At 43.9% G+C, this 24,704-nt stretch overlaps 1 pseudogene; it reads left to right on the forward strand.

The window, feature by feature from the left end:
* The window catches only part of LOC119378228 (WD repeat-containing protein 7-like), a 98,036-nt pseudogene extending 76,580 nt beyond the window's left edge, over nt 1-21,456 (forward strand).
* Nucleotides 21,457-24,704: the final 3,248 nt, after the last annotated feature.

Raw genomic sequence — 24,704 nt, forward strand, 5'->3', positions numbered from 1 at the left:
TTTCTTCCAGTGGCAATTATTGCATTGTTTACATGAACGCCACATGTGTGACGAGGTACCAAATGTTGGCCAGGCTGCTGTATCGCATTACCTGAAATGATGCTGTATTACTTTGAGCCGCTTTGTTACTTGAGTTCCGGTTTGCTCCTCTGTTTGTTTGCATGCTCTTTTTCTTTCTTTCTCACTTTTTTTTACTCAGGTGTGATGTAACTAGCTTGTAACCATTCCTTCTTATGGCCTGAAATACAGACCGGCAGTAATTAATTAATAACTGACTAACTGCTGCCAGGAAAGACACTGCTCATCCTTGGTGGCCACCCTTCATTGTGCAGCCTGCAAGTTGCAAAATGCACTTGCAAAACAATGTGTAACAACCGTTACACCTCTGGCACCAAGAGAAGTTTTAATTTATTCCCTCTGTTTTTTTTTCGTGGTAGCACTGAAACTTCATTATATTGAAGTCATAGATAAACATGCTTCGTTAACCTCAGGCTAAAAATGCGTCATGTTTTACAGACATGAAGTTACATGAAGTTATGAAAAGCGAAATACTTTTTTATATAAAGAATTTCATTATTCTGAAGTTTCTTATATTATGGTTTAACTGTTTTTTTTTTATATGTATAGTAAACAAAAGAGGTACAGCATTTGAAATAGGCAGAGAAGCATGAGCAGAACACAGTAGGTGCTTGGTAGGTGCTTTTGTGCCAGTCACTAATTGCTATATGAACTACTGCAGTAGTTAATCTTCATGGTGGCCTTGCCCTTAATGTCCATCTCTGACCTGCAGGGTAATGTGGCCAGCTACCAGGTAGGGAGTGCTGCCAGCAGCAGGGCCTCCTCTGGAGGAAGCACACCCTCAGGGCCCCAGCCCAAGGCTGAGACACAGTCGATAAGAACCAGCGATGGGCAGAACTCATCGGAGGAAGAAGACGAGGAGGAGAGAAGGTGAGAAGAAGGAAAAGGGGGAGATTTTTGAAGCAGTTTGTCCCTTCCTCGAGGTGTGGTTTTCATCGTTTTTCCAGGAAATATGTGTGTGAACAAAGTGAATATGTAGTATAGACAGCTTGAGTGACTGGGTATGCTACAGTGCTTACTTTTGCCCAAACAGCATTGGATGTGCCATCATGAGAGGCACAATAAGTCTTTTATGCATTTAGATATGTATTACCTTTCTCTGTGCTTACATCTCTCAACATTCTTTCTCCTACATTGCCCTTGTTCTCGTGATGCAGACAGTTAACGGTACTGGCTATTAGGATGTGCTTGTGTCGTCTGCTTGTGCTGCTGGCTCGCTAACTAAAGCAAACTTCATGTAATATAGATTCTTATACTGCACTTGATGTGTGTTTTTTTTTTCTACATATTGTTCTGCTTTTTCAATAACAGTGACATTTCTGGGCCAACTTTGTAATGCACACAACTAATGCACCTAATTAAAGGCATCTTCTCATGCTGTTCTTGCTATACTGTATATCGCTTTATGCCATTGTAATTCTTTACATTATTAGCACCTTGAAAAAGTTTTTTACAGTGCAAGAAACACAGACAAAAGAAGACAAGAAGACAGGACGTGTGTAGACTCACAACTGAATTTTACTAGGTGAAATGTGACATAGTACAGAGTAAAGAAATTACAACATCAGCTCATTGGCCATCCAAAGTCATAAAGGAATACTGGCATCACAATCTCACATCTAGTATTGCCTCTCAGTATCAGCAAGCCTAATAAAATTCAGTTCTGGGTCTGCACATGTCCCTTCCCGTCTTCTTTTGTCCATGTTTTAGCGCAGTGAAAAAGGTGAAATTCCACCAACTAGCCCAACTTGTTGCTTTACTACATTGTTAGTGTGTTCTAGTTTGCCATATTGTTTGCTACATTCTTGTTACTCACAACCCCTCCAGTGCTTTGAGAGTTTCAAAACTTTGCCTTAAAAGAAAGTAACACGTGCAAGTGGACACAAGAGTGCACAAGACAATGCGAACACCATTTGTGTTGTCTCGTTCTCTCTCTTGTATCCATGTTTGCCCACCTTACCTTCTTTTATGATGAATCCCTACCAACTATCCCAGTTCATTAGGGTGCTTGTTGGGCAAGTTGGTACATAGTTCTTCGTAAGGAAATGCCAGCAGCACTAAAGAAACGAGAAGAAACTAAAGAAACTTCTCGTTTCTTTAGTGCTGCTGGCATTTCCTTACGAAGAACTATCCCAGGTTTCTGCCGTCAAAAATTGACTTGTGCTGTGTGTGCATGCAGGTGGGGAGGCGACCACCAAGCACGCCTGGAGCGCTGCCGAGGCCCGCCGCAAACAGTCGACGGCCATTGTTCTTCTGGGAGTGATCGGCGCAGAGTACGGTCACGAGATTGAACAGAGCAAGCGGAAGGGCACCGACGACCAGAAGAAGAAGTCCGTCGTGGATGGATTTGGGCCCACCAACTACTCTCTCGCGTGGCACACTAGTGAGTCCACACGCGCAGCCACCATTTTTACGGCGATGGCACCGCATCGCTGCATGAGAGTACAAAGTAAATGTGGAAGGAGTGCCGTATTTACTCGAATCTGAGCCGGTGTTTTTTCTAGATTCAAGTCAATGCGGTGTGTTAGGTCTCGACACCAGCCTTGGAAGTGCTCCGAGTGTGACTCATTAGTTTTGCATACTTATGGTCGGATACAACGTAACACAAAATATCGGCTCCACCTACAGCCATCGCTGACCCTCCCACAAAGAATTTGCATAAATGCTCCATCCGATTGCGCGTACTCATTTTCGTGACGCCAAGTGGTTCTAGAGTGTTTCAGATAGTTGGCTGTACCACGCGGGCATGCATTTGTATTGCTGGTTCCTGGTCGGAAACTCCTGGTAAGTTTCGTCAGGGATTCTGACAACGCTGCTCAGCCAGACGTAATGTTTTGGCGAGCAACAACGAACCTTTAACCCTTTCGTGACTGTTGACAAGTATAGAGATTTTCTAACATCATGAGATTTTCTAACAAATGACCGATGACTACTATACTCGTCAACCAGAAAAATTGGTCCCACACGGAACCAATGAAGACTATACTCGTCATACTTGTGTTTCTTGATGCCAGATGGCCACACTTGTCCATGCTGGGACATTTGTGTCTCAACTTTCATTTTATGGCCATTTTTCATTGTATTGCCATGTGGTGAAGCCACCTTCGAGTTATCTTTTCCTACACGATTAGTGAAATAAAGGAACACCACTGAATTGAAAGAATGGTACCACTTTATTCAGAAAAGAAAGCTCTACAAATTGAGCGAAAAATAATTTATGGTAATTTTGCTGCGTTTTTCTTATTTTCTTTGGTCACGAAAGGGTTAACTCCTAATACATGTATGTATTCACATTAGCCAAGAAAAAGTACTTACAGTTTGAACAGAAACCAGCAAGCACGACTGTCTTTCACAGGTGAAGAGCAGGCACGCCATGGTTCTGTGGGCGGAGGTTATGTTTTTTCTTAGGTTGTAAAAGACTATAGTTTTAGATGCGAAGTATCTTATGGCGGAGTTCAATCCGGTGGTGGTGGTGGTGGTGTGCGGCGTGACCACCCTTACTGCGCATGCGCATACCCTCTCCACTCACCCTCTCCGATTTCCCTCTCCACTATCCCTTTCCACTTTCCCTCTCCCATCCCCCTTTCCACTCTTCCTCTGAAACGCGGGCTAGACATGCCGAAATTCTCTCCTGCGCAACGCCGCGATGAGCACCAGCGCATGTGCGTCCCCTCCCCCTCTCTCTCCTCTCCTACGCTGCCCCCCTCTCGCACGCCTGCTGACCGCGTTCCCCGCTCGCCCTGTGAGAATTAACGGCCCTAGAGGGAAGATAAGACACGCGTAGCGTTCCTCTTCGCGTTCCACGACGCGAGGTCGGTAGCATGCCCAAAGAACGCCAACGGAACGCGATCGTGCAAGTGCTCCGGCTTCGCATCGCCTCATGGTCCCCTTTAGTGGGAAATGGTGTAATTTTTTTCTTTTACAGTGCTGCTTTGCAACATAAAACATGGGAAAAGACGCAAGCAAGAGCGTGAACAAATGACTCAAGTTCCCCTGACTCAAATGACCCTGGACCTGTCTGGTTCTTTCTGTGTCCTCGTACTTTACGCACTGTTTCGAACCCATGAAGCCTTACCAACAAGCTCAAGCCCATACCCTTTTTAAGACTCAAGTTAGAATGGCTTGCATCTCAAGTTGTCAGCTCGTTAGTAAGCTTGCTGTGTGGCTGCATGCAGGCCAGGCACTGTCGTATCTGCTGCTGACACCTGCAACTCAAGCTCTACCTGCACATACGTCACTACGCCGAGCGGCCATCGACCTGATCGGTCGGGGCTTCACGGTCTGGCAAGCACACATGGACGTGTCCCGGGTGCTGCTTGGCCTGCTTGAACTATGCTGCGATTCGGACAAGCTCGTGCCCAGTTGGTGTCTCCCCTTCTCACCACTTGACGGCACTGTTTGCTTTGCTGCATGCTTTTCAGCGTGCTTCTGCGCCATGTTCTGCACTTCTGGTAGTGCTGTTTTATGCAAAGCATGGTAGGTAAGCTAGGATTTCAGGAGCAGTTTTTGGGTGAAAAAGAACACTACTAGTGAAGCGGACACATGAAATCATATAAAGCTATAATGACTAGAAAATATAAATTTAAAGCTCTATTGGGAATTATTATGCATAACACAAGCACTGGCTGGTGTTCCCTAATGCAGGCTAGTGATCGCTAACAGTTGGCTTGTGTTGCTAGTGCACAGTATGAGTAGCTAATGCTTTGCATACACGTTTCCCTTTAGAAGATTCGCCATAATTTCTTTTTATGTGCATTTCAAGCAAACTCTTGCAGATGAGTGTAGTGCAGGGCGGAGGCTATGACATTTTGTGCTGCAGCTGGCTGACTGGATCATAGCCAGTCACAGTGCACTTTGTGTTGAGCAGACGGTTTCATACTTCACGTGGCTTCGTATCTGACCTGACTTTCTGCACTCGCTGGGACCATATATGGCCTTGTCTGAGTATTGCATAACACTTCAAGCCAGCCATCGTGGTGGATTAGTGGTTGTGGCATTGTGCTTTTAAGCACAAGGTTGTGTGTCTGACTCCAAACCACGGCAGTTGCATTTCAGTGGGGGCAAAATACAAGGACAGCTGTGTACTTATATTTCAGTGAATATCAGAAAACCCCAGGTGATCAAAAGCTCATAACCGTCTTGCAGTGTTGACATTTAAAACCAGAGACAAAGAAAAATTTCATGCCAACTTGCTAGTTTGTTTTCTGGAACGAATCTAGAGAAGCTCTGTGACTGAGAAATGATAGCAAATGCACAGCTTATGACAGCAGCCTCACTATGCATATGTTGCAGCCCTGTCTTTAAAGGTCTTGCACTGAAGTTTTTCTCTAAGTTCTGCATTGCAACGTGTCCATGAATGCAAGAAAAGAATTTTCAAGATAGACGCATGCAAACAAAAGTTATTGAACTTGCACATTAAAAAAAAAACCCGCAATTCCCCGAAGGGGAGTATGAGGAAGTGCGAAGCACGGGGTGATGCTATGAGGGGCGCGCGCGACTAAACTGCAGAGCCGAGCGAAGGAGACGGCAGCGAGAGAGCACGCGCCAGCCGACCCACGGAGGTCTGGCCGTTTTAAGTGCAAAGCACTTTTACTAATGATGATGATCTGTCTTCCGAACTCGTTCCAAAGAACCCGCAACGCGTTCAACTTGTTGGCGGCGTTGCGCACGCCCGAGTTGGGGCTCAGGTTGTTGTCGAACCACAGTCGATCGCACACCGCGCAGCTATATCCGAAGCTGCGGTCCAGGAAGTCTCGCTTGAAGCGCGCGTCCGGCCGATCGAATTCGAGGGCCCGCGCTCGCTCACGCATCGCGCGTCCCCGCGCCAGATCGGCTTCGGGGTGCTCGGCTCGCTTCGCACGCTTTCGTTCGGCGTCTCGCCGCCGGCCTTCATCACCACAGGCAATGCGCGGGGCGCGCGCAGCCACGGAGCGGAGGGCGGAGCGCGCGCAGTCACGTGAGGCGTGACGTCGCTGCGCCGTTGCTACAGACGCTCCTCTCCGCTCCTCGCGCCGTTGCTATGGGACGGCGGATTCAGGGTCGCTTATAAAGTGCATTCGCACTTAATATAAAAGCAGATGACAGAAATCGGCATGCCCTTTAGTATTGCGCTCACCCGTTGACATGTCAGGCTGATCCCAATCAGAACGTGGCTTACATTTTGTGGTAGCGAAACGTTTCTGCACATTGTGGCTTTCCTAATGGAAACTGCCGCTGTACTTTGTGATAGCACTGTTGTCACCACGTAGTCCATTGCGTCAACAACTGAAAAACTACGCCAACTTCAGCATATAACACGGTTGATCTGAGAGTACAGTGGAATCAGGAGTTTTGCCATAGAGAATTAAATGGTTTTGCCATGATGCAGAAATGCAATATAAGACTGCACTTTTTATAAGCCATTAAACACCACTTCCTGTGTCAGTTGTACACAGAACAAAATTCTGATGTACAAATTTGCATATTTTTGATACCTCTAACAATCATAAAACATGTTTCCATTTGTATATTTCTCGTACAGTCGAACTCGGGTACATCGAACTCGCCAAAATACGTTTTAGTTCGATATATGGCATAATTCGATATAGGCCCGCTATAGGATTTAATGACTCAAAGGCACATACCAATAAGAAAAGTACTTTATTAATACGGTGGCTTACATGCGTGCCCTACTTTGGAACAAAATAGTCCTGGATTTTCTTCTGTTTCAACAACTTCGCTGCCTGCGACAGCACGCACGCCTCCACGTCCAACGAGTCGTAGCAGCCTTGTATATTCACGCAATAGCGCCGGACCAATGCAAGTGCACTAATCACTTCGGAGGATGTAGGCAAAGGGCCATCGTCAATTTCCTTATTGCTGTCGCTTTGGCTCGTGGTCGGCACGACGTCTGCAACGTAGTCCTCATCTTGTAGCTGGCCCATGATGGCGACATCATCGTCCGCACTGACGAACTCGTCGAATGTCGATCCGTATGCGGTTGCGACGCCGGACTTCTTCTCACCGCGCTCGACTCGATTTGTAATTTTGAGTTTCGTGGCGAACGGCAAATTCTGCCTCTTTGCACAAGCCATGACAACAGTGCGCCAAGAAAGTTTGCAGAGTGCCAACAGGCAACACCACCAGCACGGACCACGCTGAACGAGCACTCAAGGAAAAGAGGCAGCAGCACGCAAGCAAAAGAAAGAAAAAATGGCGCTCACTTGTACCGCCTCCGCACCTCGGAGAAAGCACGACGGCCTCTGATTGGCTGTAAGCGCTGCGAGCGGGCCAGGATAATTTTTTGCAGGGGGGTGTTCGCCCGTGCACAGCCGGGTCTAAACCACTTTTTCTGGGGTGGCGCCGGCAGTTTTCCCCGCCACCGCGAGGGAAAGCCAAGTTGCTGGGGCACTTTTGAGGCACATGGAGTTTGATATATCGGTTGTCATTGCTATTTTCGTTCGATGTAACAGTAACTTTTGCTATATATTCTCAATGTAAATTTACCGTGTTTAGAAATTGTTCGATATACGGGATAATTTGATATAAACGGGTCCGATATAGTCGGGCTCGACTGTAGTAAGTACACAGCATACGCATGTGCATAAGCATTTGTATTTCCAACCACTCAACACCCTCAGTGTACTATGTCACGTCCACTGCCAGAAATTGTTGATGAACAACACTGCTGTTGGCACAGAAACCAATTCCAGGAACAAATTAAAATCATATGCTTTGCTTTTGATGTTTCCACTGGCGCTACAGTCATCATCAAGTACCGTAGTAAGCAAATGTACGATGAAAAAGACATGCGTGGTTTGATTTGGGGTCTGTCTGTTTTGTTTGAAACTTGACCCGACGTTTCAAGCACTTGGTACATAATCTTTCACTAAGGAAGTAAACATTCATGTGCATTTTACTTTAAGAGCATATTGGGCACACACACTCCAAACTTCCAGTGTGTCATGCACAGCGTGACCCCCACTTTCTCTAAACATGAAATCTCTGCCGTTCTCAGTTCTCTCAGTGAAACAAGAAAATATTGGAAGCATTTCCTACATAAATACTTCTAGACAGGCCAGAATAAAAGGTTTCAAAGTTTTCATTTCAATTGTTAACACACACCTTCAGAATAAGCCTACATATGTGCCTTATATTTTCATGTTCTTTGCATTTCCCCAAGACATAAATATTTTAAGTGATCAAGTTTCTTCAAAAAACTGAAAACAGTCATGTAGCGTTTTTCAGCACATCTAGTTGCACTAAAAACTTCATCATAAAATAGATTACCATAAAATCCCGAGCAAGCACCCCCCCCCCCTCCCCCTGCGGTGAAAGATAATCCGACAAGATTTGGAGGGGAGCACTTGCTCGGTCACAGATCAAAATTCAAGATCCGCATGCTTCCAATGAAATTCGTTATTGAATAAGTATGCACTCACTGTCATTGTATGGCCCCGTAAAGCGAATAAAAACGCTTAATGAAGCAGTGAAAATGGCAGGAGGGCCGGGGGGGTGTGGCGCTTGCTTGGTCATTGGTGGATATTTCAGATCTCCAGAAAAAGAGAGGGGGCCGCTTGCTCAGGATTTTACGGTATATCCACAAGTCTTGAGTGGTTTCTTTGTGAGATTCGGTGTTGTTTGCAATAAGCAATAGAGGAGCTTAAATTGTTATGAGAGATGCAGAAAAGATGCCAGAAAACTAAAACAAGATGTGCTATTCGTGTTTCTTTGCAAGTATGTGTTGTACGTGTTTGATGTATGTGCTTGGGTTGTATTTGTATAAAAAGTCTCAGGAAAGCAGGATATTTCTGTCTCTTTTTAGTTTTCCCGTCACCTCAGAAGTGCCTGTTCTGATCTGTCTTCCAGCATGTCGTACGGGCTGCCGCTGACCCCGGCGGCAGATTCGTGCCGCACAGCGCGGCACGCGCTGTCCCTGATTGCGACGGCGCGTCCGCCAACGTTCATCACAACGCTGGCGCGCGAGGTGCACCGCTACAACACGCTCGCTCAAAATGCACAGTCGCTCAACATATCGCTGCACCAGACGGTGCTCAGCCGCGCACGCCCCGAGATCCTGCGCATCGTCGAGCTGCTCATCGACAAGATGCAGACGGAAGTTGCTGACCTGCTCGTCGAGGTGAGTTAAAATTAAATTAACTTCAAATCCTGCTGGTCTGATGTGCCAAAACCATAGTATGATTATGAGGCACGCCATAGTGAGGGACTCCCAAAAAATTTTCAATGAGGTTTCTTCAAGCTGCAGCAGTTTTTGTAGAAACTGCTGCAGCTTGAACATGTGTTGCTTGAGACATGTGTTGTTTCACTGCTTTTCGTAGAAACTGCTGGATCCTAAATAAAAACTCCCCTTCCTATGGTGAGTGTAATTAGCTCCCGATTTATTGATAAAATATAATTTACTCAAATCAGGTCACCGGTTTCATAGGAAGACCATTCTTGCATTTCACATTTACATATTTAAAAATGAACATCTGAGTTGGTGCTGAGCTTAGACCGGTTGTCTTTTTTTTCGTGCAGTATCTTGTAATGCTCATATCCAAATTTTCATGTTATGCTTCTTTAAGTGGCGGTAACAAGTACGAACGTCGAGCTTCATTGCAACAAATTCACATGTGACAGAAGAATAACTTCACTATTGCTGCATTTTTTTTTGTAAGCACTAATTTGATACATGCTAACACCTAAAAAGAAAAAAAGATTATTTATTCATCATTCCTGGTTTCTCATGTTGATCGTATCAGCCGTGCAGTTTGCATTTCGAAATTATTCAAGGCAATTAGTGTATCTGAGGCAAAAAAATTAATTGGATGGGATAGTCTTCAAAAACGACGATGCACTCATAAATTGAAATTATTCTACGACATACACGAACAGGGATTGATCGGATGAATATTTGCATGGCCCTGATTATGTGTCTGCAAGAGTGGATCACGATCTAAAAGTGAAAGAAATATTCTGTAAAAGTGCTGTGTATAACAAATCATTTTTCCCCAATACAGTTAGAGCCTGGAATTGGCTACCCAGTGACATTGTGAAGATAATTTCAAATGCCGCGTTTGTGCAGGCACTCTATGATGTTGTATAGGTAAGACCATGCTGTGATGCAATAGTATAGTTATGATTATGTTGTGATGTTTACTCCATGTAACCTGTACTTTAAGTACAGGTTACATGGAGTACTTTAAGTAATTCCGCCCCGCACTGTAATGCCTATGAAGGCGCTGTGGGTATTTGATGAATAAAATAAAAAATAAAAAATAAAATATCGATGTCTGACTGTACTGAGAAGACAGGGCCCCGCAAATTTAAAAAATTTTCTTCTGATAAGGATGCAATGAACTTAACAGGGTGTGTATGCATGAGTGGTTGTATGCACTTTGTCTGTGCAGTGTGGAAAACATTGAAAATCTCCTTGGCTGCCAATCAAGGCATTATTCATCCGAAATGTGCATGCTTTTCGTTAATTTATGTCCAGTGTTTGACGTGTGTTGTTTAACAATCTCAGTTTATTTTCTAAATATTGTGGTTTGTTAATGGGTCCAGCAGTCTCGCATTTCAAAGGTGAAGAATGCAGAATTGTTGATAAGTAACTACCGTATTTACTCGATTGTAGCGCGACCACGATTGTAACGCGAGGGATGACTTTTCGTTGCGTCTAGGAAGAAGATATAGTTATTTTGGTATTCGATTGTAACGCGAGGGTCGACTTTAGGTAGCAAAAATCTGGAAAAATAATTCGCGTTACATTCGAGTATATATACGGTAACCAACGAAAAGAACCCAGGTACTGACAGAAAAGACCCTTAACTTGCAACTTGCACCAAACCCAGCTGCAAGTTAATAATCATGGTGTAGCGCAAAGACACATATCAAAGACACGGAAACACAACACAGGCGCTACTTACAAATTTAATGGAAAATTCACGAGAAACAGAATTTTTTCTGTTTGACGAGAGACAGAAACTGTTTCTCGTCCATTTTCCATTAAAATTGTAAGTAGCGCCTGTGTTGTGTGTTTCCGTGTCTTTGTTATGTGTCTTTACGCTACACCTGATTATTAGCGAGCACCAACTAGCCCAAGAACAAGTCCTTCAGCTGCAAGGTGAGTATCTTTCCTGTCAGTACTTGTGTTCTTTTCGTTGGTGTACTTATTAAGTCGAAAGCCTTAGATGCGTCATCAAACGCAAAATTGACCGGCATCCCGCGTCGTCGGCGCGGGATGCCGGTCTCATCACGATGAAAAAATCATCATCACATGATGACGTCACCATATGATGTCATCATGATGTCACAGATCGCCAAAAAGGCGAAAATGTTTGAAGCCAGTGTACTCAGATTTAGGTGCACGTTAAATAACCCCAGGTGGTAGAAATTTCCAGAGCCCTCCACTACGGCGTCCCTCATAATCGTAGCGTGGTTTTGAGACGTTAAACCTCAGATACTATTACAGATCGCCAAAATTTGTGACGTCACATGATGACATCATGATAATGTCTGAAATGTTGCACCAACTAGCTCATTGGTTAACGCTTCTACGTCTCACTTGTATTTCTACACTTGATAGCAATCCTTGGTGCATTACTGTATGCCACTCCTGAGTGAACTGTCTAACAATGCTCACATTGCCATGCTCTTTTTTGTCTTGCATTTTGCTCAGGTGATGGAGATTGTCCTGCACTGCCTTGATCCTACGCAGCTGAAAATGCGTGGGCTCAGCGAACTGTTCCCTGCCATCTGCAAGTACGTCTTCCAGCTTACTGTCCTATTTTTCAGCTTTTTGATGAGTTTGTTGGGTTTCAGTTTTTTACCGAGTTTCTCATCGTAAAACTGGTTCGAAAGCGCGTTGACGCATTTAAGCGATTTCATTACGGTTGAGTTACATATTTGTCAGGAAATCAACTAACAGTTCATTTCACGAGTGACGAAAAGTGCTGGGCGATATACTCAGGCGATCACTTTTGGTCACTTTCACGAGATTTCATGTGACCAGCACGAGACACTTCTACAAATAACGTCATTCTCAGAAACTGCCAAGTGTACCTTCTTATCACGGTACTAGCAACACTCTTGTTGTGCAAAAGTCATGAAAAATTTTCAGAAGTACATTCAACAGCTGAGCTGTCATACAGTTGGTACCTTAGCATTATGACGCAAGTCATCCACCTTGCAATTTGCGAAAGCTTACTTCAAATTGTACCCCAAATGCAAAGAAAAAACAGCAGAAAAAATTTAATTTTCAAAGAGTATAAGTGGGTGTCCACAGACATGAACATTAGTTGCAAACATGGCGAAAACATGCACAGTAAATACGAATTGTAGCTTTTGGGGCTTTAAATAATTTTTAAATTGCAGTAACGCTACTTTGTATGAAAGTAAAAATTGCAAAACTTCTACAAGGTTAGTTCTGAGTCACTGCGGGAGCTGCTCATTGCCGCTTTATTTTGTTTGCATCAGAAGCTGAAGTCGACTTCTGCTGCTCACTCTTGGAGTGTGGGTAAAGGACATTCTGGGCAATAAAGGCATGAGTTTTCAACAACGCTGAGCAGTTTGCTGTTGTGTTGCTTGTTAAGAAGTCGTGTCCACGAATGTGGATGCAAGTAGCAAAGAGGTGAATACGTAAAATAACGAATCTTGGATGCACGGAACTCGCATGGCAAATCGCAAACACGGTCTTTTCAGTTTAGCGGCTTGGCTGATCCTGCCGCTTTTTTGCAGTCAACTGGATCACCTAAGCTTTACTGGGTGTCCCTTTCTTTAGCAGTAGCTGATGTGCTGTCTCAGTTGACGGCGTGATTGTGCCCATGTACGCGACAACTTAACATGTAGATGCATGGTGACCTCTAGTTATGTCACACTTTTGCCTATTCGATCCTCTTGACAATGTTTGTCATGTTTTCATTTCATTTTCTGCAGATTTCACAATGTCAGCTACTGTGGGGCAACACGCCGCATTGCTGTTGGAGCTAAGAGTGGCAACCTGACTATATACGAATTGAGGGCCTCAAAGTCACAGGCATGTCCATTATTATTTCTTTCTTCTTTTCTTTTCACTTTTGTGCACTCTTGCACTTCATCGCATAGAAGAATTTTGTGGAACTCTTATTTTACTGCTGCGCTGGTCCTCCCATATTCATACCTAATTAAAAGCTCAATGGCTGGCTGGGCATTAATACATCAAAACAGTAGCTTAATTGCTGAAGTGTCGAATGCCTTTTCATTCACTTTGACTTCCCTTTAACTTGTTATTTCTGTTGCAGTTAAGGATTAGAATGAACTCCTGTGCTCTCTCAGGCGTCACTGTCTTGTCACACCGTATGGTTGTGGCTGCACAATGTGTGTAAGAAAGAAGTTTATGGAAGAACAAAAATGCTTTGGAGTGCATACGGCAGGCATTCTTAGCCATGTTAAGTAGCTTGCTGTTATGCTTGAAAACAAAAAAATAACATAATTTGCACTATCATTGCTTTTTGTCTACCAATGATAACATATAGAACAGAAACTTGGAGCTAAACAAAAAAGACTTCATGAAAGGGAAAGTAGAGGACCACCAGTTTGCAGTACACAGCCATATGGATTTTCTTAGAAAGAAAGCTTCTTAGTTGACGAAAAATTCATCCTAGTACAGGAATGGAACCTGGGACCAACGCCTTTCCTGGGCAGCTGCTCTACCAATTGAGCCAACCAGTAAGCTAGTGATCGGCAGCGCGAAGGCAAATTCAATCAACGCTTTGCTGAAATCCAAATAAAGCTAATGTTAGAAGCTTTTTTCAGTGCACCCCCTTTGTGAATAACTATTACTTGTGCTAGTAGCTGCATTTTGCGAGGGAGCACTCCAGTTGACAGTGAAACATTAAAAATGTATAATACAGCAGGAGCGAGAAGGTCTATGACATACTTAACCGGTCTGATTTCTAAATCATCCCTATCTCTGCTGTGGCCAATGATAAAAATGTGTCAGTCGTCACTTCAGAAATGCTATTAGGCTGTGGGAATAGAGACTCTCTTAATGAAGCTGCATGCATTCTATCCTGAATGCTGTGATCTACGCGTCCTACTTTCACAAAGAAATTATTAAAGTAGTCCACAAGTTCTGTGCCACCTACAAGAGTACCATCGATTTTCAGTGGTATCTATTCGTTTACAGTAAAAGTTCATTTGACCCCTGTTAATTTGGAAAATTGGATAACTCGGATGTCCTCTTGTTCCGGAAAGCATATATTGTTTGATGGCATGAAACTCTGGTTAGTTCAGTCGTATTTGGCCGCAACCCATTAATTTGGATGATCCTCGAAGCTCACCAAGCACAAACCACCACAAATGTGCGACGCAAAGGAGCGAAAACAGGGTTCACGAACGACCGAAACGGCCGAGGCTCTTCAGAAGGCCTGGTCACCATTCACAATGTTTTGGAGGGGGGGGGGAGGCATAACACATGCAGGATTTGCCCACCAGTTAAGGCAAAAGGAGGACTTAAACCTTCTGACTTAGCGGATCTTGCCACAATTGCCTTGTTGGCGACCAAGACTTCAGCAGCTGTGGCAAACTTGTTTCATTTTCGATTTACTCAGCGCACGTGAACTGCATGGGTGCTATCTATGATCGCATTGATAGCGACTATGTGGTCAAAGCTTAGCTGTGACAAGCAGTAGTTTCGTTTTTGCTGCGTGCCTTCAGAACCACGTAGTGGCCATCCATGATTGTGCATTAGAGAGCTAGGCTGATGCAGTACTCAGCAGTTTCATTTCTACTCTGGATGTAGGCCGCATGCGTGCCTTAAGAACTGCGTAAACGCTATAACCATGTCTTTAACGACCACGGTATCATCCACAGCGGATGCAACTCTCGGTAGCTTCGTTTCGACTGTGGGAAATGTGCACGTAATGTCACAAAACTCAAATATGGTGGAAGCTCTTGAAGAGCTTCAGCCGCGGTCCGCATGCTGGCATAAAACTCGCTTGCTACATTCTGATCGGTGAATGATCTGTTGCTAGCCATTTTTCCGGCTGGGATGACAAAAATTGTGGCTTTGACACTGCTTTTATGCAAAATAAGTACTGGATTAACAAATTCATCGAGAAAATGAAAATGCATTGATGTAACAGATACTTATTTATTGTTCTCTCGATACTTTTGATAATTTAACATTGGCTTAATTCTGACATTTCTTCTTGTCCCATCAAATCCGAATTAATGAGCTCTTACTTTAGTGAGTGGCCTGCAATTTAGAATATTCTTTGTTTTGTGCGATACTTTGTTACTTCTATACATGCAATCATTGTTAAATACACGAGTGTATTTGTCATCTTTTACCTTTTATTTTTCTTTGTTCAATTTCTTAGCTGTTTTATTTTTTCACTTTGATTAGTCTGGTGACCCGACGAAAGATAAGTACAGTTTTTTTTTATTTGTCTTTGGAGTTCTTTCGAGATCCACGGCCTCTACGATGTCTTTTTTACTCTTGTAGCATTCAATCTGAAATGATTTAAAGTAAACATTTTTAGTTTGATCATAGAATTATCATATGACTCATTGGCATCTTCAGTGTTAAATATCAGTGTGTAGTCTGTTTCGTGCACAGCTTTTCTGTATTTATCGAGCGGTTGAGCCGATATATTGTAGTGTGTTATCTTTCCAGTATGCTCACTTTTAATCAGTTTTAAGAGCGAAGTTTTTTAAGCTATCGTTAAAATGTGTGTGTTTCACGAAAAGCCAGCCTTCTGCCGCTCGATCAGATGCAGCCATGGGATACGTGGTAGCGATAACCACAGAGCTGCTATCGCTAAGCCACACCCAGCAACAGAGACACCTCGCGCAACCAAGTTCCGCTGTGCTTGCACCTCTCGATCAGATACAGCCATGGGATGTGCAAAGAAAGTACGTACTCTCGAAGAAGAAATCGCGCATCGTGAAGCAAGGCTTGTGTCGCTATGCAAGAACGGCAACGGTAGCGACGGGCAGATGCAAAATGCGTGGCCAAGGAAAGGGAGAAGAGGAGACGACGAGATGATACTGCTGATCACCATGAGTGGAATGCAGCGCATATGCATAGATTTAATCTATGTGAACTTTTATCCTGCCTGCACAAGCGAGTTGTGCAAGCCGTTGGCAGTCTACCACAGTGATAACAAGGCTCTGATGGTGAAGATGCCGGTCAAGCTTGCCTGGGTGTCCCGACCTGGTGTATCCCTTGATAACAGCAAATACCTCTATGCGGCGATAAGCATCTAGAGACTAGGCTACGAAGTGGTAACACCGCTTCTGGATTCTCTCTTGGCAAAGCTTTTGCTTAGTCAGAGAAAACAACCAGAGCAGCGGCCACAGCAACAACTGGTAGAGCAAGAACATCGGGAAGAATTGATTTGGTAGAAGTCTTCAATGGTGGTGATGACCCAGAAGAATACCCAACGACGGTTTGCAAGAGAATTTTGACGATTATCGTGGTTTTGGGACGTTAAACCCCAGATATTATTATTATTTAATTTTGACGATGAGGATGGTGGTAGCTACAATGATGACTGCTAGATACTAATATTTCTCTCACTCAGACGAGAACTCTCCATCTCTCTTAAAAAATTCACAGCATATCCACGGGTGAATGACGAAGAGCTTGGGCGAAGCTCCTGAAGCAATCATGGTTACACTGTGAAATATTCAGTGGTTTCGCCCAGCAGTAATCAAAGCGATAGCCCAGTACATCATCAAAGACATGACAAACACTGTATATATTTATACAAGAAATTTTTTAATCGTAAGTGGTAGCTGGACGTGGCTTCTGTTCCCCCTTCATTATAACGGCTTTATGGTCGGTGAAGTAATGGATCGGTGATGGATCGTAGTGGGATGTTTGCAAAGACGAAGTAGTGGGCAGTTTGCAAAGGTGGTTACGCCAGACAACGGAGACGTGACAAGGTTAGACTAAGAGGAGCTTCGCCCCTAAAATGCGAAAGCTTGCACTCAGCCGCGCAAGTCTTGAGACACAGCAAAGCTGACCGATTTGATGGTGTCATAATAAGCTAAGAAAGACCTACCATTGCTAAGCTCCACCTAGTTACAGCCAAGTTCAGACCTAGCTACAACCAAGTTCAACCTAGTACAGTCACATTCAGACATAGCTACATCCAAGTTTAAACCTCGAGTCTGCCAAGTTCAACCTAGTGCCAGCCATGAAATGCTATTAAATCGGCCAGCTTTGCTGTGTCCCAAGCCTTGCGTGGCCGAGTTCAAGCTTTCGCTTTTTTTTTTATTAAAGGTGCCATGACACCCAATTTTCTGTCATAATCTGTGTTATTTGGGTTAATCCTTGACAGTTCACAAACAAGCTGGTGAAATTTTAGCACATTTGGTCGAGAACTTAATTTATAATTGAGTATTTTTATAATGCATGAGCGGCCTGAGAGTCGGGCAATACTGCCGCACTCGCGAGCCGTGATGTAACGAGCTGCATGCTGCGCGAGCATCTGCATTCCGGCAAACGATTTTGTTCAGTGGTCAGCTGCGTATTCATCGTCGAGCCATTTCAGCTTTCTTCAGCTTGACATTGGAATTAAACGATTTGCAACCGCTGAAACTTTGGTAGAAGACGACGGCTCCACTTCATGCAGCACTTGCCGTCACACACTCCATGGCAAAATCGTGGTCGCCGGCCGTAGGCGGAGTTGATAGCTGGCGACTTCTAGGGCTTATTTTGCACTGAGATATTCTTTTACAGTTAATTTTTTTATATGTACAGGCACAATAGACCCTCTACTCCTATTTTTCACTGAAAACCGCAAATTGTTGGGTGACCATGTCATCGCCGCTTTAACAGACAACCCGAATTAATCGACAACTCGAAGCCTGTGGACACTGAATGTTGCACATCAGTTCTGCGAAATCCCACGAGCTGGTGGAAGGGTTATGAAAGGAAAAATTGACGACCACCTGTTTTGCAGCACAAAGTTGTCGGTCCTGGGTTCGATCCCCGGACCAGGACGAATTTTTTGTCAACTAGGAAGCTTTCTTTCTGAGAAATCTTTATGGATGTCCTCGTAGTTTTGTTCTACAAAACAGCTGGTTGTAAGTTTTCTCTTTCATAATTCGTCCATCACCTTGCAGAATTCCGCAGCACTGATTTGAACAAAGGAACTTTAATATAAAGTATGCTAAAGGGGCCCTTGAAAACTTTTTAAGCCGCCGTTATTTATTTGCAGGTAATGTAGACTAATTGCTTGAGATGCCTTTAGTGCAGGTAAGAAACATCGATGTTGAAATATTTGGTATTTCAATTACCCAGAGAAATTGCTACACCGCTGCTGACAGCATCAGCATGAAGCGGCGCTCACCAGAAGTATTTCTAATTGCAGTGTTGTCACCAAGCGTTCATCCATGATTGGTTAAGAAGAAAAGTTTCACTCACTCGCAGATAATCGCTTTACTACCAAGAAATCTCGCTTGAGATTTGTTTTGTTTTGTTTGCTGTACTTTTCAAGCGAAGCTTGTATTGACTGACCTGTGTAGCTGGTGGTGTTCCAAAAAACCCTCCTCACCCACAGCTGTCACGCACTCCAAATAAATAATAAATGCAACAAAATTAATGTTCTTTCTGGGGTTGGGGCTTGAACCTAGGTCCCCGTGGTAGGAAAGCAAGTGCATTGAACACTACGCCACATGCCCATGCTTGCCCAATGTGAACTGAACTGAATCATATGAATGCATTCTACCTATGATGCAAAAAACAGTTGAGAAGCAGTACACTTGCTGTGGGCAATTCATTCATATTTCGTGTTGGCGGACTAAAAGCGATCTGCTGGACAGTGCGTAAGGTCGATATCGGGAATTGCACATTTCGGAAAAATTCTGACTTCAACAAAATTGAATTCTTAAACCATGTTTCCATGATCACACGATGGTCCTTTCGTTTGGCCATTCTAAAGGCTGGCGAATGCTGGAAAGAACACGAAAGACGCCACGTCGACTGAGCCCGAAAACATCGTTCCGGGGATGGCTGCTAGCTATAAAGAAAGAAAGAAGAGCAGTAGGTCAAGCATGCCCACTTCAAGTTTCACTTGCCCCCATTTCCCGGATTAGGGAAGGGCTCCTGAATTTTTTATTTTCACGGAAACAGATGCTGCGGTAAAAAAAAAAGTTCTGCAACTACAAAACACAGTATGGGTGCTTTTATCCTGTGGCCTCCAAGCATAGAGAAATGCACATGCAAGGTTTGCCCCTATGCAAAAGCTTCTCTTCTCCATAAGTGGCCAGTTGATAGTGCAGTCATTATTTGTTTGCATTGCTTGTGCTGTAATGCAATGATTTTAGTAAAGAAGGAAGACTCACTTTTTATTCCGCCTCTTCTCTACAATGTCGTCGTTGGGTCTTAAACATGAGTGCCTGACATGAACATTTTTCGTGCATTGTTCACATTGTCGTATGACTATTGTAGTAAACAAGAAGGAAGAAGTGTTTTTCTCTTCCTCTTCACTACAATGTCTTCATCAAATCTTGAGCATGAGCATATGATTGTTTTCATTATCATTTCTTGTGTGCGTCGTTCTCGTCTTAAACGTGAGAATATGACAAACATTTTTTATGTGCATTGTTCATGTTGTTGTTGCATCTTAAGCATGAATGTTTGACAGGAATCTGTCTGGTTGACCAAGGGGCAATTAAAATTCTGCACCGTGATTAGAAAGGAAAAGATACTTGAATATATTTCTACTTCAAATCTTTTTATTCTCCTTGTTTCTCCTTCATCACTGAGTTTGCTTCTCTTTCTGCAGATAATACCGGCCCACTCAACAAGCGTTGTTGCCTGCACATTCTCTCCTGATGGCAAATACCTGGCCACCTATTCCAGTGGGGAGAACAAGCTCTGCTTCTGGCAGGTAATGACTGCCAACCCGTAAACAAAAACTACCAAGAAGCTTCGATGTAAATAGAACACTGCACAGCAGATGCCAGTCAGTCAAGGAAAGTTTTGCATTGGGAATTAAACTGGGGAGGTAGCTAGTCGGGCTATCCATGCTTAAGGGGCCCTGCAACACTTTTTGAGCATGGTCAGAAAATGCTGCCGATCAATAATCAAGGCTCCTGAGAACACGCGAGCCAAATAGTGCAGCAAGAGACCTGGAATTTACATTTAATTCTCAAAGTTGGCTGGAAATCGCTCGCTCTTCTCTCGAAAAATGATGCCATAAACCTAGATGACCACGCCATAAATCCAAAGTCCAGGGCCATTGGCTGATTTGAGCATCGTGAGCTGCATACTAGTTACCACGGCCGCCGCGGGATGCCACGACGTGTGCGCTCGCTCGCAATCACACTGAAAGTAAACCGCGCATTCGAAGAAAAAAATATAAGCGCTCAAGGTCATGACGTGCACTGACATGGACAAGGGGGCTTCTTGCCCCCTCGTCATCCACCCCCCACCCCCTGCATAGCTTTCAGCGTGCTCACTGGTACGAAAGAGAGAGAGAGAGTGCTTAAAGCGTGCAGCCAACCCCTGTAACTCCGCTCACACTTGACAGATTCTAAAAATATTTGCGGCAGTCAATATGTGTGGAAGCCATTGGATGATTACTTGGAAAAGTGTTGCAGGGCCCCTTTAAGTGTGGTGTTAGTTCTCAAAACGTAATACCTGTAGACAGGCTTTTTAACGATCATTGCACCAGTCTGACTTTGTATTGGTTCCTGCTTGAGAGTCCCTCATTCCTGTCTTTCTTTGCCCCAAATGCACAGCTATATTGTTTGCTGATGGTGTATCGACAGCGTTTACTTCTTTTTTTGCTCCCACAGACTGCAGCCGGTCTGTTTGGGCTGGGCAACGCGCAGACGCGCTGTGTGCGCACCTACCCGACGCCTCCACTGCCGGACAGCGTGCGTGCCAACTCGCTCAAGATGGCGTGGCTAGTCTGGATCACCAGTCGCACCGTCAGCCTCATGCTGGCAGATGGCTCCGAGCACCGATTCACCCTCAGTTAATCCACTTTATTCCTCTTCGCGGGAAATACATACCGCCTCCGCCGTTTGTTACAATTATGGCTGCGTCGGCGTCGCAGCCTGAAGGTCAGGGGTGCCTCAGCGCATCATGATGTGCTTGTCAGTCATGTGCTGCCAGTGTGTGTCTATTACTAGCGAAAAAAGGTGTCAGATGTGGAAGTCTTAACCGGGAATCTCTACGCCTCCTCCCCCACCCTCCAAAGCACTCATTGCTGTGTATTCCCACAAATTGACACTTCCCAGCTTGCAATTTGTACCTTTTAGGTGCCTGTAGTTTGATTTCTGGAACGAATCAAAGAAAACTGTGCAGCATGAAATGCATTGTATATCGTTGCTTGTTAAAAAAAAAGCGTGGGTCTGTCTCTCTTGTCTGCAAATTGACGGAAGAGGCCTATAGGTTATTATTTGTCTCAATGGTATATGACATAAGGTAGCATCTCATAGTCTGGAAATGAAAACTGCGCAGTCAGTTTGCCTGCAATGTGCTGCGTCATTGTATGGACATAATATAGGATCCGTTGAATTACGATCAAGAATGCCCAGAGTGATGCTTTTTCTCGCAGCTGTTTAGAACTCTTCCTGTGTATAGAGGTGCCGTAATGATGCTGCTCAGAGCAGGCCACTACTGTGTGGATCAGAAATGCTCGGTCTTGTCGAAATTAAGGAAAATGTGTAACTTATTACTACTTGCTGTGGAAGTAGTTGTTCACCCTTCTTACAGTGGCAAAAAAAAAATGCAAAAGAAGCAAAAAAAGAACCAGACAAGGAGGAATGAAACCTTCTTTCCTACTGTTTTCTTACTTGCTTCTGTGCCTTTCCACCTAAGATATAAGATTTTATGGCTTCACTGCACTCCATCCGTATGCAAAATATGGTGGCTCAGGGCAGCTTTCTGGGCCATGCGCATTTGTGCCTATTTATAATGCAATGAACGGCATGAATGACAGGACGAGGGCCGTGTCGTATTTATTTAGGCAAAAGCCTTAGATGCCACATCAAACGTGAAAAGTGACCAGTGGCGGTGTCAACACAAGCTATGCAAGAAGTCACGTGATCAGAGATTAAAACGTCACAGATCACCAAAATTTGTGACGTCATTATGACGGCGCTATGACAACACATAACATGACGTCATATGATGACTAAGTCATCACATGGTCATAGGTGGGGTGATCCTGGAGGCAGCGCAAAACTAGCCGAGGTGCAGAAAGCTTGCAATGCCTCCGATTCTGGATTCAACGCAGAACCATGTAGATGCAGAAAGCTTTTGGAATGGGTGGGGGGGATCAAGACATCAATTGACAAGAAAAGATTAAGATGGTGGCTTTCGCCTTCGAGTCGTCTTAGGCATATGCATAAGAGACCCTTTGAGCCTACACCTTTTCTTCATAGCTTCGGCAGGGAATGCAATTCTTGCACCGGTCAGGCATAACGGTGGTTACCCGCTAAAACTACAGACGATGTCGCATTCACATAATCTTGTACATTCATTAATATGGCTGTTACTTTTCACTCTCCATCAACCTTAGCTTTTGATCTGATTTGTGTTGTCACTGGAGGTTATTACCTCATCGTCGCATTCCCAAAGATGGTTGCACGTGTTGTTCAGTATGCAAGCAACTTAAAATAATTTTAGCAATGGTATCAATAGATTCTGAGCATCCTATGTTCAAAATTTTGGGCTCAGTGAAATGTCTTTCATTCCCGCAAACTTTTTCACCTCGATAGTTGGGGTACATGTCACAGGTTGAAAGCATAGAAGACGAAGACAGACTGTTGTAAGTCAGTGCTCGTGTGTGTCAAGCCTCTTCTCTGTATTCGTCTTCTGAGCTTTCAACCTGTGTCATGCCAAACGAACAAGCCCAAACAGTTACCCTAGGGGTGCATGTCTTGCGTGAGTAAATGTGGTACACCCAAGAGATACATGCATTATTTCATCATCTGCGCTGTTAGCAATATTGAACACTAACCCACTAGCCAAGCTACAAGCTCTCTTCAAAAAGGCACCTCAGATTCCTTACTTTATTTGCAGATCTGTTTCCTTTATGCCCCGAGAAATCATTTTATTATTGATGCTTTATGAGCATGATAATGCTACCATATTTAAAACTGCCTTCTGATGATGCCATCTTTTAGTGTGGCTCCTCTCTACTAGTTTCAAGCAACTTTTCTTTTTTCAATATGATATTGCACCTCTGCAGATGTTATCAGAAATCAGTTAATCACAATTGACTCCTCAGATTAGCTACTTCCTAGTGCTCATTATAAGATGTTCTTATCACCTGACGCCGTCAATAAGAGTGACTAGCACTCCTATTGCTATTTACTGGCTTTTAAGCCAAAGCCCAGAATAAGCTATTTTCAGAAACGATTGTTCTTGGGCAAGTTGGTTGATCCTTGCAGAAGTAATCATGCGCAAATAAAGTGCATGCAAAAGACAGAAGACAAAAGAGGGGCAGCAGAACTTTTCTTAACATTCTTTTTGTGCTCTTCTGTTATCTTTTCTTACATTCTCAGCTCTATTGGCATTTTGCCGAATTCCTCGAGCATTCATTTTTCATACAGTACTGGCCTGCTTTACGGATGGCATGATGAACCTTAGCACAAACATAAGCAACGCCCGCAAACTCTGGGTTGATGTGTCGTAAGCCAATTTAGCAGCTCCAAGAGAGTGCCTGCTAGGAGGCATCTTGGTGTCACTGGCAATTGAAGGAACACTGAAGCGAAAAATGATAATAGTAAATTAATGTCTCGCAATACCAAAGGTGCCACTCTTGCCGCAAGAAGGCACTTGGCGAGTGCAATAAAAGAAAATGCAGGTGATGCCGCCGATTTGATCTCTGTGTGACATCACAGACTTAAAGTAGCAAGCTTCAGGAAATTTTATTTATCCACTTTGCCCAAAATACAAAAGAAAAGACTCTTGAAACCCATGACGTCACACTGACATTCTGTTTGCTGAAGTTTCTGCGCAAAGCTCAACACGAAAACTTGGACCTGCATTTTTTCTTCTAATAATGAACCTATGGTGGCAAAATTAGAGCAAGATTCTCAAAGAATAATTCATTGTTATAAACTGATGTAGCGCTTCGCTTTAGTGACCTTTTGAAACCTTGTCCTGGGTTCATCTTTTTCAGTGATATCATAACTAGTGCATGTTAATCAGCTAAACCAATGGTCAAGAACACACATTGCTCAGCTAAGTGTGGTGCCAGATGCGATGTCACATGTCAGCGAAGGTGTGCCTAAGAATGATAGCGTGAGTGTTTAATCCTAGAACTTACAGTCTCGTGAGGATGGCTTGCAGGCACACAATGTTTTCACACTGCCTCTTCTGGAAGAAAGCTTTGTACAAGCGATGCCTTGCTGTTCTCTCATTAATGCATTTGTAAGCTCTCAGTCTATGACAAATGACCTGCCGTTTAAGAGGCTCTGCCTGAATGCTTAAGTGAACCCTTTTTTCACATCCTGCTCTGAATTGCGGCAGATGTTGTGTGCTTGAAGATTGGAGCAATAGGGCAGTTTGCTGTAAAGTTAGTTGAGCCAGAATGACCAGCTGAAAATTAAAATCTGTTCGCAGCGCGTAAGTGTAGATTTTTAACTACAAAGCTTGAAAATAAGAATATTTATCGATGTCTAGCCTTTCTTTT

Source organism: Rhipicephalus sanguineus, unplaced genomic scaffold (genome assembly GCF_013339695.2).
Source record: "Rhipicephalus sanguineus isolate Rsan-2018 unplaced genomic scaffold, BIME_Rsan_1.4 Seq742, whole genome shotgun sequence".
Classification (NCBI taxonomy): Eukaryota; Metazoa; Arthropoda; class Arachnida; order Ixodida; family Ixodidae; genus Rhipicephalus; species Rhipicephalus sanguineus.